The following is a 6,457-nucleotide window of genomic DNA, read 5'->3' as shown; positions in this document are numbered from 1 at the left end:
GGTTTCTTTTTTTTTTTTTTTTAGGCTTTAAAATTGTAAAAACTTACCCAGTTTTCGTAAGGGCAGAATTATACGTTGTGCCCCGAAATCAATGATATTACTTTATAATTTCTGTAAGTGCTTGGAGGAGGATGCCTGTGTATATGATGATGGTGACTATTACAATTGTGTAAGTGTTTCAATATATCCGTATTTTTTCAAAGTAAAAAAAAAATCGATAAATTGAAACACTTGTTCTACTCTAAGGTATTTTAAACACACGCACACACATATGATGATTGCTTCATCTTGACAGAAAATAACCGTCCCATCAACACACACACCACACCCCCTTCACACAGCACAATCATTGTTGCTGAGCCCTCAGATGACTTTTAAGACCAGCTGCTGACTGACAGGGTATAAAACACTAGTGGCAGATATTATTCAAGTTTCTTCTATATAAGGGGTGGGGAAACCCCCGTGCCCCCGCAGGCTGGTATACTTGTATGTACAAAATATAGTAAAATTTTCAATTATAAAACTTAAACAATATTCGTATGCCTATTTGCGATAATAGGTCGCGTTTCCACTACGACTAAAAACAGTTAGATTCGAACAGAAAATCGTCCGGTAATTGCCATTTGAATAGAAATTTTGTTTTCGCTATTAAAACACATATTGCTAGGTTTGTACCACCCCCTTGAAACCCAACTCTAGCTGAAAAATATAGAATACCTCATAAGTAATATAAATGTCCTAAATTCAGTGGTGGCGTTAATGAAAATGTTACGCGTTAATTTAATGTCTTAAATTTATCTTTATTAATGTATCTCGAATTATACATAGATATAAGAGTTAGAACTTCTGATCCGCCCGCGGACCTTTTTCTTTGAAAATTTTTTACCTGCTGCACTAAAAATTTCCCCACCCCTGTTCTATATCTTTGTCCTTTGGAATCTGATCCTGAAGGAATGTTTTTGAGAACTAGCATATGTCTTTTAAGATCATATATTGTCTTACAAGTTTTGTGATATATAATACTAGTCGTAAGAGGCAGTTGGTGTCCAATATTATTATCTCCCTGGTCATTTCGATTTTCACGTGACTTCATATGATTCATGTATCCTGCTTTTGACAACAGAACACGATCACATATAATACATATCCAATATTCACTGTTGATTACAGTTCCGATTTTCTTTTGTCTGCGGGGAAATACCTGTAACCGCCCATACTCGCTTTTCGAGCTTTCCAAATGCAACACTTCCCTTCTCTATTCTCTATTTGGTTTTTCCAAGACTAATTGTGAGTCCGAAATGTACACATGCAGTGGAAAGATTAGAATGTATACTTGTATAGAGAGATTAGGATGCCTTTTATCCATTCCTGTGGCACAGAAGATTCATTCCAAACTCGAGTCATCAGACTATGAATTTCAGATGAAATACAATCCCCACCTGCTTTCATAATTTCAACTGGAATGCCATCCAATCTAGGAGCTTTACCTGATCTCAGTTTACATAATGCCAGATTTACTTCTTCAATGGAAGGTGTATCGTTGCACTATCTCTCTCTGCGGAATGTTGTTTATGATGTCCATGTTCACTACAGACGGATTATGGAAAAGATCTGCAAAGTGTTCTCTCCATCTATTCATTATTCCAGGAGGATCTTTAATAACTTCATTTCCATATTATGACTTCAAGGGAACATATGAAGATTGCGGTCCAAAAGCTTACTGCAATAAACTATAAACATTTTTAATGTCTTTCCTGTCATAGGCTGCCTGTACTTCCTCAGACAAATTTCTCCACCAAGTGTCTTTAAGCCTCCTGAGTTCTTTTTGCAAGTCTACTTTCTGAGATTTGTACAAATTTCCTAGTTGCACTTGTTTCTTAAAGTTTGGGTCAAGAAGCTTTTCGTGAGTAGACCTCTTTGTTGCTAAAAGCTCATTTATCACCGTATTATTGGAATCGGTACTGTCTCCTTTTAAAACCTAACACCTCTGGTCCCATTTTATATATTCCATCTCGAAAAGATTGCCATGAACCTTCAAAATGAACATTGATGCATCTCTCTTGAAATAACTGCAAAACTTGTGGCTGTTTTAGCTGCTCTACACCAATTTTCTTTGGTACTCATACACCTGCACTACGAATCTTCTTGCGGACCCTGGATTTGAACTTGGTCGTAACCATTTTGTAATCAGTATCACAATCAGCACCTCGTAATACGCTGAGACTGCGCAGATCTTGTAAGTCAGCCTTCCGAGTCAATACAAAGTCGATCATGTGACCTTGCTTTGATCTTGTGTGAATCCAGGTAACTTTATGCTTCAACTTATGATGAAAGAAAGTATTCCCAACAACTAATCCAAGCTCAGAGCACATTTGTAGTAGAAGCAACTCATTGTTGTTCACCTTTCCTATACCGTAACGCCCAAGTACATTCCAAGCACCATAGTCTCTACCAACACGTGCATTAAACTCACCTAGCACAACCAACTTCTCATTCAAAGGGACTGACAGAATACTTCTATGCTCCTTATAAAATACATGAATATTTTCCTCGCTAGCTGAAAGTGTAGGAGCATAAATAGAGAAAAGCAGTTACAAAATGTCCACAAGAAAATGGGATTCGAAGTTTTATGCGTTTGTTTATGTTTTGTGGTTGTTCTAGGTCTTTTAGCATATTGAAACACTTGTTCTACTCTAAGGCATTTTAAACACACACGCGCACTCTTTTCGTTGAGCTGTAATCTCGAACTTTCGTGGACTATTTTAATAAATTATTTGTGTGTGTGAAAGAGAGAGCGAAATGGAAAACCAGCTGGAAGGCCTAGTGGACTTTGTACCTCGTGTCTATTTATAAATGCAGAGAACATTTAAATTATCTGAACAGATAAATCCAGTGTTATCAAACCGAGGTATTTGTTAACATGGAAAGTAGCACCATACATGCTCAAATATTTCAATAAGGCAAGATATTTTCTTTTGTTTTTAAAAAAAATCTCTCCCTCCTTTCAGTCCCATATCATCTTGTAGTTGAATCTTTTCAGTTTCATATTTTGTTAGGGCTTCTATAATGTTTTTCGTTTAATGAAAACTTACACTTTAATGCGTGTGTGTGTGTTAAATTTTTGAAATATATATATGTTCGAGGTGTGTGTAAATGGTTTAGTCACTAGGAAATTGGACAAACAGCCAAAAAGTCAATTGTTTCTCGTAATTGTTGTGTAGAGTTCATGGCCCACAAACCCATTGTCTTTTGTACAAAACAACCTGCGTTTAAAATATAAAATAGGATAGATACTCCGAAATTAAAGAAACAAAAACATTGAATATGTATTAATTAAAATTTTCAAAAAGTATAAATCATAAAAAAAAAATTAGTGAAATGTATTAATTAATAATTTAATCTGATGGAGGTAAAATATACGCACACCACCCATTTTCGGTGTAACCCTAAACGCCAACAACAGGTGGTGTGCGTATTCTTTACCTTCGCTATTTCATCTTCAGTTTAGTATAATTATAGAAAGTGAAAGAGTAATATATTAATGCTTTTTAAAGAAATCATTATTATTATTACTACTGCATTGTATTTTGAGTTTAAATTTCTCTGAGATCGATTTTGCTTTTCTTCCTTTTAGGGTTGATAATATAAGGACCAGTTGAACACTGGGGTTGATGTAATCTATTTACTCCTCCACTAAAATTGCTGGCCTTGTGTCAAAATTCGAAACCATTCTAGTACACGATATTATTTTCCTTATTGGATCTTGTTCAAAACGGGGGCACCAGTATTTTTTTAACGAAACACTTTGAAACTTGGGACACTGGTAGAATGTGTCATATAAAACATCTTTTTCTCTTAGTCTTCTTAACAAAAAAACGTACATCGCAAGTTATTTCATGTTAAAGTTGTCGTATTTCTGTAATTTCAACCAATGACTGACGTCCTTCAGCCGATATACATTAAGTGCTGACTACGTAAACAAACGATTCGCGGTGGTGATAAAATTATTTCCTTGTCAAAAAATGGCTGAAGCATATTGGCAGTAGCTAATAAACCTTTCTATTATAGGCACAAGGCATGGTTTTTGAGGGAAGGAGCAAGTCAGTTAGGGAAAACGAACACACGTGTGTTGCCTCTGCAAAATGTCAGAAGTAATGGAGATTAAATACGCTTTACACCGCTTAAAGTGCCAAAGGAGTAAGTGTAAACAGCTGAATACTTGTCAGTGACTGGTTGAAATTATCGAAATAAGACAATTTTTTACATGAAATAAATCCGAATACAAATTTTTTTTTCTGTTCTATAACACAAAATAGATAAGTATACGAAGTTTGAAAGTCTTTCGGTACCAAAAACACTACATAAAACATAAATGAAAACTGGTGCCCCCGTTTTGAACAAGATCCTTATTATTTTTCTCGAAGAAATGAAGTTTTGTTGAAAAAAGATTTAAGCAAATGAATTACATCCTTGTTTACACGTTGAGGGCTGAGGATGTGAGAGACTTTTGTCCCATGAGTGTTTCGTCGGATAACGAGCCTCGAGTCAAAACACTTAATCTCATAATCATCCAAGTTTCACGGAGTGGGTTATGGATAAATAAATATAATTCAACCATATGTATTAAATCTAGCTGTAAATTTAGGCCTCAATTGGAGGCTCTTGGACAACTTGAGATGAGGGTGAACAAGATCGCTGTTTCACTTTTTTGGTGCTTGAGACGATATACTTATTTCTAAATAGATGATTGTTGTTTAACAGCAAGCCTTCTTTAAATGGGTAGACTTACGATCAAAGACGTTCCAGTCTTATTTCCAGATGTAGTCTATCTAGGTCTACAATTATATAATGTGTTCAGACTTGTTTAAGACTGTAGCGTTGTGATTTGAGAGAGATTTTGCTGCTTTTTCTAATAATTCCAGCAACCACATAGAGGCCTAGCTCTTTTATAATTCCACTGATATAACATCACTGTAAAACTGACGAATATTATACTGTCTTTATCACGATAATTTGAGAAATTAATCGGAGGAAGAGAGGTTGGGTCCATAATGTTAGTGATTCCTTCATGCGTAGTTAGAAGAAATGTAGTTGATGTCTAGCTTGAACAATTGAACGGAAATAAAGCCAATAGTAAAAAAATGTTCTGAAAAAGCTACAGTTCTAGTTACGAAAAAATGTCTTGAGAAACAATGTCACATATTGGCGATCTTTACTTATATGTACAAAGCTTATAATGATGACATATAAGACACTTTTTTCAAAAATATTACCCCAGGTCCCAATGCGAAGTTGTTTTAGATACTACATGCCTTAATGAACTAAAAGCTCTTTTTTTAATTTTTAATATGTGCAGCTGAAATTGGGGTACGTCTTATATGCCCGTCGGTTTATGTCATCAAATATGGTATATTAACGTCGCTAATTAAATAACAATACTTGACTTGTGCATAATGACAATAAAGTTTATAGAAATGAGCCCCGCGTGATGGGATGGCTGTTGCAGCGAGTGTCTTAGGCCTTTCTCCACGGCAACACCTTTTGCAATCATATACGCGAGGCGCGCCTTAACTCGCCAATTGTTCTGGGGTGTACAACCCATTCCTAACCGCCCTTCCATCTTCTGCTTCATACCCCTCTTTTTTTTTTCTTTTTCTTTGGTGAGGTAGTTAGGATTTTTTTTCTCTCTCGACAATCTGAACTATTTATACTTTTAATGTTTTTTCTTTCTTTTCTTCCTGTAAAAACACGTTAATAAAAATAATAATTTGTGATTTACAGAATGGCACTACAAGTGGAAAAAATTCTTGTTTTATTCAATATCTTCCTTAATTGCTCCTTTGTTGTTTGGGTATTTTGTCCTTCGCACTAACGAGTCTGCTGATTTGCCGCTTGTAGTTTTCGGTTCAGTCTGACTGCTTGGAACTTGGGCAAGTGTCTACTATGATAGCCCCTGGCTGACCAAAGCCTTGATAGAAACTGCAATCATGCTTGGGCACTGCCTTCGTTTTTTTTTTTTTTTAGTCAAATGAATGTACCCCAGTACTTATTTTAAGCCTGGTTCTAATTCTATCGGTTCTTTTGCCGAACTGTTAAGTTACAGGGACGTAAACACATCAGCACCAGTTGTCAAGCGGAGAGGGTGGGACAAACATAGACATAAAGACCCTCCTCTCCCACCATATATAACGTCAGTGATTCATATATCCGAAAAAGAAGCACACACACACAAATTAATTTTATATATATAGATAGGCGCAGGAGTGGCTGTGTGCATAGCCGCAGGAGTGGCTGTGATAAATAGCTTGCTTACCAACCACGTGGTCCCGGGTTTAGTCCCACTGTGTGGCACCTTGGGCAAGTATTTTCTACTGTAGCCTCAGGCCAAACAAAGCCTTGTGAGTGGATTTGGTAGACAGAAACTGAAAGAAGCCTGTCATATATATATATATATATA

The 6,457-nt window shown here is 36.0% G+C and overlaps 2 protein-coding genes across 5 annotated transcripts in view; one reads left to right on the top strand and one right to left on the bottom strand.

Annotated features, from left to right (window-relative positions):
• Positions 1-6,457, bottom strand: part of LOC106869879 (N-glycosylase/DNA lyase) — a 95,328-nt gene that overhangs the window by 33,226 nt on the left and 55,645 nt on the right. The window lies entirely within an intron of this gene.
• LOC106874178 (uncharacterized) overlaps positions 1-6,457 on the top strand; it is a 55,530-nt gene that overhangs the window by 16,615 nt on the left and 32,458 nt on the right. Inside the window, exon 1 of one of the 2 annotated variants that reach the window (XM_014921833.2) lies at positions 2,357-2,960. The exons of the other annotated variant lie outside the window; for it this stretch is intronic. The gene's annotated coding sequence lies outside the window, so the exon portion shown is untranslated. Of the gene's footprint in view, positions 1-2,356; positions 2,961-6,457 lie in introns of those variants that run through there. 2 annotated transcript variants of the gene reach the window in all.

The sequence above is a fragment of the Octopus bimaculoides genome, chromosome 22 (genome assembly GCF_001194135.2).
Source record: "Octopus bimaculoides isolate UCB-OBI-ISO-001 chromosome 22, ASM119413v2, whole genome shotgun sequence".
NCBI lineage: Eukaryota > Metazoa > Mollusca > Cephalopoda > Octopoda > Octopodidae > Octopus > Octopus bimaculoides.
Note: the sequence above shows the minus strand (reverse complement) of the source record. Positions and strands in the feature narration are given on the sequence as shown.